General features: G+C 44.3%; 1 long non-coding RNA gene across 1 annotated transcript; it reads left to right on the top strand.

The window, feature by feature from the left end:
• The first annotated feature begins 879 nt into the window (after positions 1 to 879).
• LOC129634034 (uncharacterized) lies at positions 880 to 9,814 on the top strand. Its single transcript, XR_008705383.1, has 4 exons — positions 880 to 1,078; positions 5,714 to 5,797; positions 6,097 to 7,793; positions 8,024 to 9,814. It is a non-coding gene; the product is annotated as an uncharacterized LOC129634034 (long non-coding RNA).
• The last annotated feature ends 830 nt before the right edge of the window (positions 9,815 to 10,644 follow it).

The following is a 10,644-nucleotide window of genomic DNA, read 5'->3' as shown; positions in this document are numbered from 1 at the left end:
TCCAGTATTCTTGCCTGGAGAATTCCATGGACAGAGGAGGCTGGTCCATGGGGTTACAAAGAGTCAGACATTACTGAAGCAACTTAGTATGCACTGCACCAACACAAGAGTGATCTCAATTCTTTCCTGAAGTCTAGTTGAGTTTGATCTAGAGCAGTGCTTCTCCAGATTTCATGTGCACATGAATCATTTCAAATTAAACTGCAGATTCTTCTTCAATAAATGTTCAGTGAGGCCCAAGATTCTGCATTTCTAACAATCTCCTAGGTAATGTGTTGGCAACCCACTCCAGTACTCTTGCCTGGAAAAATCCCATGGACGGAGGAGCCTGGTGGGCTGCAGTCCATGGGGTCGCTAAGAGTTGGATGTGACTGAGCGACTTCACTTTCACTTTTCACTGTCATGCATTGGAGAAGGAAATGGCAACCCACTCCAGTGTTCTTGCTTGGAGAATCCCAGGGACAGAGGAGCCTGGTAGGAGGCCGTCTATGGGGTCACGCAGAGTCGGACACGACTGAAGCGACTTAGCAGCAGCAGCAGGTAATGTGTACACTATTAGGTCAAAGATCACAGTTAAAGAAGTAAGGAAGCTTAGAACAACTGGACTGGGCAACACAGACTGGCACAGGTCAGAGGGCACATTATTTCCCTGAAAGAAAAGATTTTCTTCACTGAGCTAGAGCCCAAAGTGCTAAAAATAATTATTTCATTATGAGGCTGGTGTAACTTAGAGCTAAAGGGTCAACAGTAAACACCATCTGTCGCCAGCAGAGGGCAGCAGAGGGCAGGGTAAATTGCGCAGGACTCCTCCCACCCCCACAACAGCCCAAACACCCTGAAAGTAAACTTAATTAAGCTCAAAACAGAACACAGGTAAGAGAGCAATTGGAAAAGCAAGACGCTGATAAAATCAGCAGCAAGGAGAGAGATGTTCACGCAGGCCAGAATAAACTCGAAGTAGGGAACACTTTGTAGCAGTGGTACCTGGTCGGGAGACCCAAGCTCCAGTTCAGACAGGAAAAGGGAACAGTGCCTTTGGGCCAGCCACTCTCTCACCAACAGCCTCGATTCCCTCGCGGTAAATCAGGGGGAAATGCAAAGAGTGATCTCTAATGGGCATTTTCAACCTTCACATCCTATGATCAGTGCTCCTGGTTGTGGGTTTGAGAAAACTGGAAGGATCCCTCTTCTTCAGGCAAGGGGTGGGGAGTCAGAGGGCGGACGTGGTGAGCTGGCTGGTCCCTCTGCTGGGTGAAGCCCAACAAGCCTTCAGTTTGCTCTGAAAGTTGGAGTTCCTTGGTGGCTGTGGGAGTTTTTTGTTTTGTTTCGTTCTTTACTCTGTTAAAAATTGCATGCAAATAGTTGAAAAGTAAACAGGACTAAAAGGCTTATAACTGAAACAAGTCTTTCTTCCTCTTATCCTCCTCATCCTTTTCCTCAGGAGCAATGTCTTTGAATTCTTTTCATTTCTTCTCCAATTTGCCTCCGTATTTCCAAATAATATATAATATAATCCTATTACTTGATCCAGCTGGGCTTCCCAGGTGGCGCTAGTAGTAAAGAATCCACCTGCCAACGCAGGTGACTCTGGTTCGATCCCTGGGTCAGGAAGATCCCCTGGAGAAGGAGCTGGCAAGCGACTCCAGTATTCTTGCCTGGAAAATCCCATGGACAGAGGAGCCTGGTGGGCTACAGTCCATAGGATCACAAAGAGCCTGACACGACTGAGCACTACTGCTATTATTGGCTTTTTCTCTGGCAGGTTAGATACTAATTCAATCACGCCATCTCTTCCCTTCATTATTCTCCAAATATAATGTCTTATTTTTTTAATCATATCTACATTTGTCACCAGCAAAGAAAGACCATTAGCAATTCCTGGGAAATTAAAGTAGAATCCGGGTAATAAAACACAGGCTAACCTTTTTCTTTTCCTTTGTGATTCGTTTCACTTGTTCATAGAGGGCCACACAGAGAGGCCTCGCATCCAGCCCTTCAAACCAGAGTTCCCAGGTCCACAGGCTGCAACTGACACAGCCAAACGACTGCCGACGACCAGGCACAGCACTCAGTTCAGGATGGTGGCGGCAGGTCGCTTGCTGTGCCTGTGCTGTGATCTAAAGCCTGAGCAGGACGCCTGCCCCAGACCCAGGAGAGTTCCGCCCCATTCCTAGTGCCTGCACAGAACCCAGCTGAGCAGCCCCACCCCGGGCCTATGGGGAGAGCACGCCCTCTAGAGCCCAAACACAGGCCTCTCCATTCTCTTCCTGTTCCGTGCGTGCTGGCTCAGTGTCTCTGACTCTTTGCAACCCCAAAGACGGTAGCCCACCAGGCTCCTCTGTCCGTGGAATTTTCCAGGCAAGAATACTGGAGCCAGTTGCCATTTCCTTCTCCAGGGGATCTTTTCCAACCCAGGGATGGAACCCTTATCTCTTTTGCACTGGTAGGCCGATTCTTTACCTGCTGAGCCACCTCCCGTTCTCTTAGGAAAAAACAAAGCTTTCCTTTGCTTCTGAATCAAACCTGGTCTCATTCCATTGGTTCTAATGACACCAGGCAGGAGGACCCTTGTTGGGGCCAGACTCGAAAGTGTTGGTAACATAGTCACTGTTTTTATTATGACTATATAAACATTTAGGTAACATACTATATCACATAATATACTGTGATTACACTTAGTTTCTTGTACAACCTTCTTCATTCTTTCTGGAGTTATTTCTCCACTGATCTCCGGTAGCCTATTGGGCACCTACTGACCTGGGGAGTTCATCTTTCAGTGTCCTATCTTTTTGCCTTTTCATACTGTTCATCACATTCTCAAGACAAAAATACTGAAGTGGTTTGCCATTCTCTTCTCCAGTGGACCACATTCTGTCAGAACTCTCCACCATGACCCGTCCGTCTTGGGTGTCCCTACACAGCATGGCTCACAGTTTCATTGAGTTAGACAAGGCTGTGGCCCATGTGATCAGATTGGTTAGTTTCCTGTGACTGTGGTTTTCAGCCTGTCTGCCCTCGGATGGAGAAGGATAAGAGGCTTATGGAAGCTTCCTGATGGGACAGACTGACTGACAGGGAAACTGGGTCTTGTTCCCATGGGCGGGGCCGTGTTCAGTAAATCTTTAATCCAATTTTCTGTTGATGGATGGAGCTGTGTTCCCTCCCTGTTATTCACCTGGGGCCAAACTATGGTGGAGGTAATGAAGATAATGGCAACCTCCTTCAAAAGGTCCCATGCATGCACTGCTGCACTCAGTGCCCCTAACCCTGCAGCAGGCCACCGATGACCCATGCCTCCACTGGAGACTCCTGGACTCTTATGGGCAAGTCTGGATCAGTCTTTTGTGGGGTCACTGCTCCTTTCTCCTGGGTCCTGGTGCACACAATGTTCTGTTTGTGCCCTCCAAGAGTCTGTTTCCCAGTCCCGTGTAAGTTCTGGCAGCTCTATGTGGGATTAATCGTGACCTCCTCCAAGAGGGCTTATGCCATATCCACGTCTGCTGCACCCAGAGCCCCTGCCCCTGCAGCAGTCCACTGCTGACCTGTACTTCCACAGGAGACACTCAAACACAGTTCTGTCTTAGTCTCTGTGGGGTCTCTGGGTCCTGGTGCACACAAGGTTTGTTTGAGCCCTCTGAGCATGAGAGTTTGAGTAAACTCCAGGATTTGATGATGGACAGGGAGGCCTGGTGTGCAGCAAGCAGTCCATGGGGTTGCAAAGAGTTGGACACGACTGAGTGACTGAACTGAACTGAACAACCTTCTATTTATTCCAGAATTAATAATTGTCATTTTGTTTAAAATCTGACCATCTTACTTTACTTTGACTATCTGACTAAGCATACCCCAGGACCTCTATAAAATGTCCTTTCTGAATTCTGAAGACAGTTTTCCACAAAGGAGAATTTGTCAGATTGTTCCATTCCACATTTTGGTATTAGATCCTGCTTCCTGGATCCCATCCATTCTTCTTTTTGTTTTTCCTCATTTTAGTGGACCATATCATCCATCCAATAACATCCAATACCCTTGTGTCAATGCCTCTTTGGTCACTGTGGTTGTCTAAGACACATTCTCTAGTAGATTACTCAAGAAGAACTCACAGAACCATTGCTTCCTCATTTTTTGGCCTGGTCATGACAGCAGGTCTGAACTCTGTATTTTGTTTGGCTGGATATAAACTCCTTAGCTTACATTTTCCTTCCTTCAGTATCCTAATTGTTAGTTCATTGTTTTTCTGGCATAACGCATTGCTCTCAAACCACCTGATGAAAATGTATTTCCTTTCCCTAACCCATCAATTGCCTTTTAGCCTGGATACCTTGAAGATTTTTTCCTTTCCTTCAAGTCCCATGTGCCTACTAGACTAGGAATCAGGGTTGACCTTTTAGAGGTCAGTTTCCCAAATTTTTGCTTTTAATCTGAGGCTTGAAATCATCATTGATTTCAGGAAAGTTTTCTTGAATTAAAAACTTTAGCCCACTCCAGTGTTCTTGCCCAGAGAATCCCAGGGACGGGGGAGCCTGGTGGGCTGCCATCTCTGGGGTCGCACAGAGTCGGACACTACTGAAGCGACGTAGCAGCAGCAGCATTTGTTAAGTACTCTACTTATTTGGTTTTCTTCTTGAGGATACCTAACACCTGTATATTGGATCTTCTTTGCTAATCCTATCAGTATCAAATTCCAGTTCTTCATTCTGATTGATATTTAAATTTTTTCCCCTTCCCCTCTTCTATTTCTCCAAGCAATATTCATAATGCTTATTTTCTTTTGTTTTCCTCCTCGGTTCTCTAGCTCTGAAATTTTTTTTTTATCTATCCTTCTTTTGTGACTCCTGTTGTTTCACATTTAAATGTCACTTTCTCCAATGTCTCCTGAGTTTTCCTAATTCTGATTCCTGTTGTCCTCTCATAATTTCTACCCATTTCTTTTAGCTTTTTTTTTTTTTTTTGAAATATTAGTTTACAATTGTCATCTGCTTTGTGGGAATATTTTTCTAGAATCTTTCATTGAGTAGGGAAGTTATTCTACTTATTTCCCTGCTTTTAATAACTCTATTGATTCACTCCCAATCTTTTTCTGCTGCTCATTTTTTCAGAGGTTTTACTCTACTTTTAGGAAGGAGGGTTGAGTGGATAGCTTTTCTAATTTCATAGCACGAGGATTCCCTCTCCTGTTATTTTTTGAAGAGATAAATATCAATATACAGCCTTGAGCTTTCTGAGACATACTTTCTCTGTTTCCCCTCTCCCATTTTCATCAGAACTTCTCATTCCTTTTTCATCATTTCTAATCTTAGTTTGGATTCTACTCCCAGCAGTTTCTCCGCAGTGCAGAACTTTGCCTGGAATAAGAAGGGAGCTTTTGGTTTTTCAATTCTAGATTTGGCAGCACCCATATTCCTCCAAGTTCTCTCTCATTAACCGTATTCTCCGGCTCTAGTCACAGATTTAACTCAGAGTCTGGTATGGGAATTTTAAACATTGTGGTCTTTTGACCACATCTCACTGTAAGCCAGGACGTGTATGCTGGTTCCACACTGCTTGCACACATTCCAGTCCCAGGGTTTCCTTGAGCATGTGTCACTTTAAGAGGCAACGTTTGAAAGGACTGGGGGAAAGTGACAATAGAGACATTTATGAAACCCCTTGAATCCTTCTCCACGTGAGAGCTGCCAGAACAACTATTAACCTTGAGTTTTTGTTTTTCCAGTGTTATTTTAAATAATGGCAACACACTGGATCCATGGTTTTGGTTTTGCTCTCCTTGCTGTTCTGCTCAAGGCCCGACTTTGAGGTGAGTCTGTGATCTCTGGATTACATAATCCACGTTTTCATCATTTGTAAATAGGATAAAGAATAATACCACAGAGTTATCAAAATCAGATGAGATGATGTGGAAGTTTAAACTTATGAAACTGCCTATGATTTAACCTGACATGTAAAAAAAATGATAAACTGTAAAATCATATGCTATTGTTAGTTATTTCAAACTCGATTTATGAAATATGTGGAAACCTGTAATTTTATACTTAACCACATTGTACCAAATATGCTTCTTCTTTTTTTTTTTTTTTTCCCTGCCTCTTCCAACAGAATATTGCTTCCAAAACAGCCACGATTTTTGGATTTCCCTGGTGGTCCAGTGGTTAAGAATCCGCCTGCCCATGTAGGGGACACAGGTTTGATCCCTGGTTGGGAAAGATTCCACATGCTTCAGAGCAACTAAGCTGGTAAGCCACAGCTACTGAAGCCTGCCTGACCTAGAGCCTATTTGCCATCAACAAAAGCATCTGCAGTTAGAAGCTCCTGCACCGCAACAGAGAGCCTGGCTCCCTGCAACCAGAGAAAGCCCTCAGGTAGCAAGGAAGACCAAGCACAGCCAAAAATAAAAATAAATTTTAAATATATATATATATTTTTTAAAGAGTGAAGATTTTTATCTGGCTTCTTCCATGCCATTTCCTCACTGTCGAGTCTGGTGCCTGGCACACCGGGTAGGCACTCCAGAATTACTTGATGAATGAGTGAATGACTTGTGCTAACGTTGCCTTAAAGCATATTGTGAAAGATAAAACGAATGAGCAAAACATAAATTCTGATTAGGCGGTTGTCGAACTGGGCCTGTGTAACATGCTCTGCCAAACTTTTCCTTCCGCATCTCCGTTTGCTTTGCCATCCCTGCCAAAAAAATAACATTGGCCCCTGCTGTGGAGCCGGGATGAGGCAACCCCTCTGCAGGGCAGCAGCCAGGAAGAACTCCTGCGAAAGGCGGCCGCATTGGGCACCCAGCCTCCAGCCTCCATCCAAAATGCGGAAAGCCTGAAACAATGTGCAGAGCAGCCGGGCTGAGAACAAGGGATAGCTCTGTCCCTCTCTCGCTGGCGTTTATGGAAGGAAGCCTGGCTGTCTGTTTTTAAGTAAACAGACTTGCTTTAATGGAGCAATCTGTCAAAATAAGCCGAGCTGCTTGGGCGTGCGGGGGTTAGCGGGGAGAGGTGCCACACCGCTTCCGTCTCCCGTGGGAGCTGTTTATTTGAGAAGGATGATAAATGGGAGTGAGGCAGAAGCCTGCGGTAATGACACTCAAAGCAAGAAAAATAATAGCGTGTGGCTTAGGATGGGCTCATCTTCACTCGATGTATAGATGGCTTTTGTGTGTTTAAAGAGCCAGCCCCTTCTATTTGCATCTCAAACACCCCTGCCCAGGAGCAGAAGAGCGCAGGAGCTTTACCGGCAGCTTGTGGTCTGTGGGTTTTGCAGGAACAGGGGAGGTAAGGAAGAACAGATGAATGAGCCAAAGTTTAGTCTCTACAGGTTTTCTCCCTCTTCTACTAATGGAGGTGTGACAAAAGTATTAATTTGCTTCATCACCACGCAGTGCTTAATAAATGAGTAACATGTTTGCATCGTGAGATGCATGGGATGGGACATGTTGCAGAGAAGCTTGGAGGGCAGAAATTACCAAATACTCGCATGAAGACTCACATTTTGGACTTTACTCAGAATATTCGCTGCTTGTGAAATGATACAATGAAAGGGCCAGGTGTAGTTTAACCCTTTTAGTTTGTGCCAGGACCTTGAATTCTTTGCAAAGAAAAGGATTTAATGTAAACTGCAAATGCTTTAATCAAGTGGCTTTCTTCGCATACCGTGAAAGCATTTTGAAACATTCAAGTACAAAAAAAAAAAAAAAAGTCCTTATTTTCTGAAAATATAACCTCTTAAACACCCAGGACACTGCCAGACCAAGTCCCATCAAGTAACAAGGCACAATAAGAAGCTTAAAAAAGGTAAGGATTAAGTTACATTTGTATGAATAAGCTCATTTTTGTTGTTCTGGTCTCAATCTTTAAATGATTCTATCGTGCACATAAGGTGTCTCCTCGTTAAATTATACATTACTATTCTCAGTGTGGGTCCCAGTGAGACCGAACATGTCCCCAGGACTCACGAACCGTTGGAAAGAACCACATCAATAGCAATCACTCAGAGTTCGCTTGCCCTTTGTCCCCACCTGCAGGGATGGCCCCTCACCGCACTCCTGAGATGCCCTGGGCTCCTCTCTCATGGAGATGGGAATCTGCGCCTGCTCCCTCCACATGAGCACAGATCCTGCCCCACTACTGGCACCTTCCGAGAGGATGCCCTTCTTGTCCCAGGACTATCCCCAGGCTCCCAAATCTGCAAAACACACCAGCTGCTAAAAGATGCACATTCCACCACTGGTCCCCCACCCACCCACCCAGCCCTCTCAGGTCTGAGCCATGCTGGTTCTACAACAAAAATGCCAGCGGTCCACTCATGCCAGCTCCCTGTCCCGCTTTGTTTCTTGGGCCTTGAAGCAGCCTGACCTTACACCTCAAGTAACTAGAGAAAGAAGAGCAAACAGAAGCTAAAGTAAGGAGAAGGAAAGAAATCATAAAGATAAGAGCAGTAATAAATGAAATAGAGACCAAAAATATGCATTTATAGCAAAAATCAACAGAACTAAAAACTGGTTCTTTGAAAAGATAAACAATATTGATAACCCTTTAGCCAGACTCATCAAGAAAAAAAAGAAGAGGACTCAAACCAAGAACTCAAGAATTTTAGCAAAGCAGTACCAGTGTTAATCCTTGTTAATTCTTAGCCTGTCTTGAATAAAATGCCTTACTGGGAGGAAAAAAAAAAAAACTGCCTGACTTGTGCCCCCCATTTCACAAAATCTCTCATGAAAACATCGTCACTGCTTCTACCTTCTTCCTCTCCCTCCACCTGGGATATAGACCACAGCCTGGGAATGGAATAAATGCCCCTCCTCCATCACCCGAAGGAGCACAGGTGTCCTCCTCCCAAGGAACATTAACGTCCCTATGCAAATTCACTCCTCCAGGGGCTTCCCTCCATTTGACACACATGCCAAGATACACTTGAATATCAAGAGGGTCGAATTCTTCCTCACTTTCTCTCACACCCAGGCACCAGGTCCTGCAAATGAATTTTTCCCTCTAAAGCTTCACCCTGACCTTCCTTTGCTTCTCATTTGCCATCATCTCGATTCCAGCTTCTTATTTCTTTGCCCCTAGCTGAACTCAGAAGTTCACTAATTGGAATCACTCCTCTGTAAATTCATCCTAAAAGCTGCTTCGGAAACAAAACTCCTTAGACGCTGTCTTGAGCACATCAACTGCTTGTGGCAGTTTCTGAAGTTTGATTGGCCGTATGAATCAGGCCTGTTACAGAAAGAGTGCAGCCTTGGAATCAATCACCACGATTCCAATCTTAGTTCTATGCTTGAATAACTTTTGTAACTTTAATTGCTTTAAGCCTAAATTTCATCATCTATAAAATGTGATATTAATATAGGCTTCATAGAGCTACTGTGGGCTTCCCTGGTGGCTCAGATGGTAAAGAATCTGCCTACAATTCAGGAGATCCAGACTCGATCCCTGGATTGGGAAGATCCCCTGGAGGAGGGAATGGCTACCCAGTCCAGTTATTCTTACCTGGAGAAGTCCATGGACAGAAGAGCCTGGTGGGCTACACATGGACACAACTTAGCAACTAAGACGTTCACTTTTAGGGCTATTGTAAGAAAAAATTAAATAATGTAAAGTGTTTTTAATGTGAAAAGACAAACTCGAAGAATAATGTTATGAAAATGCAAGCACTTCCTCCTGGAAATAATGTCCTCCATAAACTGGCCACCACTCACTTTTTTACCCTTTGCTCTAATTACTCCCATTTCCAGCCCTTCTTGCTGGACTTTTGCATCTGTTTCTTGCCCTACAAATGTGTCTTTCACTTCTAGACAACACTATTTGCTGTAATAGATAAAACAAAATGTCAGTGGCTTAATACAAGAGAACTTTATTCCTTGCTCAGTTGAAATCCAAAACATGTATTCCTACCTGGCAGGTGGTTCTCCTCCAGGTGATAATTCTGGGATTTGGAATCCTTCCATCTTGTGGCCCTACAACCCTTTACACATGGTTTCCAGGGTGACTCCAGAGGAAGAGAGAACAGGGAGACTCATGAGTGGAGGTTATTACAGGTCAGGCATGGAGAAGCACATAGCAGAACTGAGTCACATAACAGCATCTGATATAACCCAGTAGCATGTCCGGAAAGAAGAGGACATGGGGTTGGTGAACAGCTGGCTACTCTGTGCCACCCCCACAGACATATATATATATTTCCCAGACTATAGTCCCAGATACATCCTTCAAAAACCAGCTCAAGTCTCATTTTTAATTGATGACGTCCTTTTGGAGCAATCTGACTGACGATTTTATTCTCCGAACTCAAACTCCTAGCACACATTGATTATACCAGCCTTTGACACATTTGCCTCTTTTGTTAAATCACACAGACTTACTTTAAATCTTTTTTTCCTTAAACTCAGAGATATAAATCTGGTCCCATCCTCCTTGATGAAACATTTCTTGTATAAACATCCATAATTTCACACTTCCCCCTGTCTCCTATGAGCTCCAAGGCAGGATCAGTGCTTTTTCTACTGAGTAACTGTGAGAGTCCCCCAGGTAATGATTCTTCTTGGAAAGTGGCTGGGAGGCTGCAGTCAGGCCTCAAACTTCAACTTCAAATCCAGGAAGCACTGGCTGAGGAAGAAGCTGATCTCAACCCAAGAGCTTCCAAAAT

The sequence above is a fragment of the Bubalus kerabau genome, chromosome 19 (assembly GCF_029407905.1).
Source record: "Bubalus kerabau isolate K-KA32 ecotype Philippines breed swamp buffalo chromosome 19, PCC_UOA_SB_1v2, whole genome shotgun sequence".
NCBI lineage: Eukaryota > Metazoa > Chordata > Mammalia > Artiodactyla > Bovidae > Bubalus > Bubalus kerabau.
This window is presented reverse-complemented; position numbering and strand designations above follow the sequence as displayed.